Source organism: Notamacropus eugenii, chromosome 2 (genome assembly GCF_028372415.1).
Source record: "Notamacropus eugenii isolate mMacEug1 chromosome 2, mMacEug1.pri_v2, whole genome shotgun sequence".
NCBI lineage: Eukaryota > Metazoa > Chordata > Mammalia > Diprotodontia > Macropodidae > Notamacropus > Notamacropus eugenii.
In genome coordinates, this window is record NC_092873.1 from 72,329,262 (window position 1) to 72,330,982 (window position 1,721).

At 46.8% G+C, this 1,721-nt stretch overlaps 1 pseudogene; it reads right to left on the reverse strand.

Annotated features, from left to right (window-relative positions):
- Window positions 1–397: 397 nt before the first annotated feature.
- Window positions 398–1,503, reverse strand: LOC140522650 (creatine kinase B-type pseudogene; annotated as a pseudogene).
- Window positions 1,504–1,721: the final 218 nt, after the last annotated feature.

Genomic DNA, 1,721 nt, shown 5'->3' on the forward strand with positions numbered 1-1,721 from the left:
GGGAAAAGATAGACCCACTCCATTTAATGATCCGAGGGTCAGGGTATTTATAGACAGAAACTGCAAGCCTGTGACATTCTGCTTGTCTCCTGTCCTAGAAATTTGGCCCGTCTTATTGTCTTTAAAGACTGTTAGCCTAGAGGGCATCTATTTTACATATCCCTTGAATTCTGTAGTTCTCTTGTTTGTCTCAAGGAGACAGCAATATCAGGAGGCCATGGAGAGACATTCTGGATAATAATGACCACAGTCTCAAAAAACAGTTTCCCAAAGGTCTATCCTGAACTTGTCAACCACACTCCATCCTGGCCCTCAACAATCTCAGCCATCAAAAATAAAACTCTAACACTGAAGAATGGAAGGAAGATGCGCCACAGGTGGGAAGGATGGTGGTTATTCATTCATCCAATAAATTAGGAAGTGCAGATTTCAAGGGGTCAACTGCTCGTTCCTGGGTTGACATAAGGTCATCAATGGATTGGCCCTGCTCCAAAAGTTTCTCTATTTCAATGAGCAACTTCACACCATCCACCACCATCTGCACCATCTCCACCTCTGAGAAGCCCATCCGGTCAGCATTGGAGATGTCAAAGACACCGCCCACTGCTGTGTCCACACCCCCACGCCCCTTTTTCTATAGCCTCAGTTTCTTCAGCACCTCACCAAAACTTATGCTTGCCTAGGTGGGGAAGTTTGATGTGGAAACCTGCACGTAGACCTGTATCCAGGTTGGAGGATTCCACATGAACTTGTAGTTCTTGGTCTTAAAATCTGGGTAAGTGCTGTGCAGAAATGTATGAATACTCTCCTTCATGTTACCTCCCTTTTACATGGAGATGACCCTTAGGTGATCTTCCTCATTGATCTACACCAGAAAGGTCTTGTTGTCGTTGTGCCAAATGCCCCTGACATAGGACTAGTCTTGGGCCATGCCAGAAGCCAAGAGGAGAGGGGAGACAGGTTTGTTGAAGAAGAAGTGGTCATCGATCAGCTGTTTCAAAAGCATAGTACTTCCCATTCAGGTCACCTTCCAGGCTGACCAGAGCTTCCACAGACAGCTTCTCTATGGCACAGCACTCCCTCGGCTACAATGTGGGGGCAGGCCAGTTCGAAAACGGGAACTCAGCACATACTTTGGATCCAGGTCATCACCACCCTGCAGATTGTCAGGGTTTAGATCAGTCTTATGCTCATCAGAAGGTTCGTAGCCTCCATGTCGGTCTTCAATAATGGAATCAAACAGTTCCTTGAACACTTCGTAGCTCTCTTCATCTCCAGCCACACAGTCCACCATCATGATGAATGGGTGCCCAGGTTGTCCACAACAGTCTGGATGTCATCATCCAAGGTGAAGACGCTTGATGTAACGTTATCCCGGAGTTTTTTGTAGAGCTCTGGCGTTAGCACCTTAGCCATGTGGTTGTTGTCTGAGGAGAGGTTGGGATATTCCTCTTCAATGGGGAAGTGGGACTTCAGCATGTTGTGATTATTGGAGAATGGCATGATGGCAAGAGGCAAGGGTACTCTGGGGGTCACAGAGGGCAAAAAGGTTGGGGGGATGCTGCTACTGCTTGGGTTGCTGTGCTGGGATCCCAGGCCACCTTAGCCCGAGCTCAGTTACCGAGTCCAGGAGTAGAAGTTGTTAGGGAAAGTATATGTCTATATATGCATGTATGTATGTATACATCTATATGTAAATACATCCACACTTAATTGTAGCC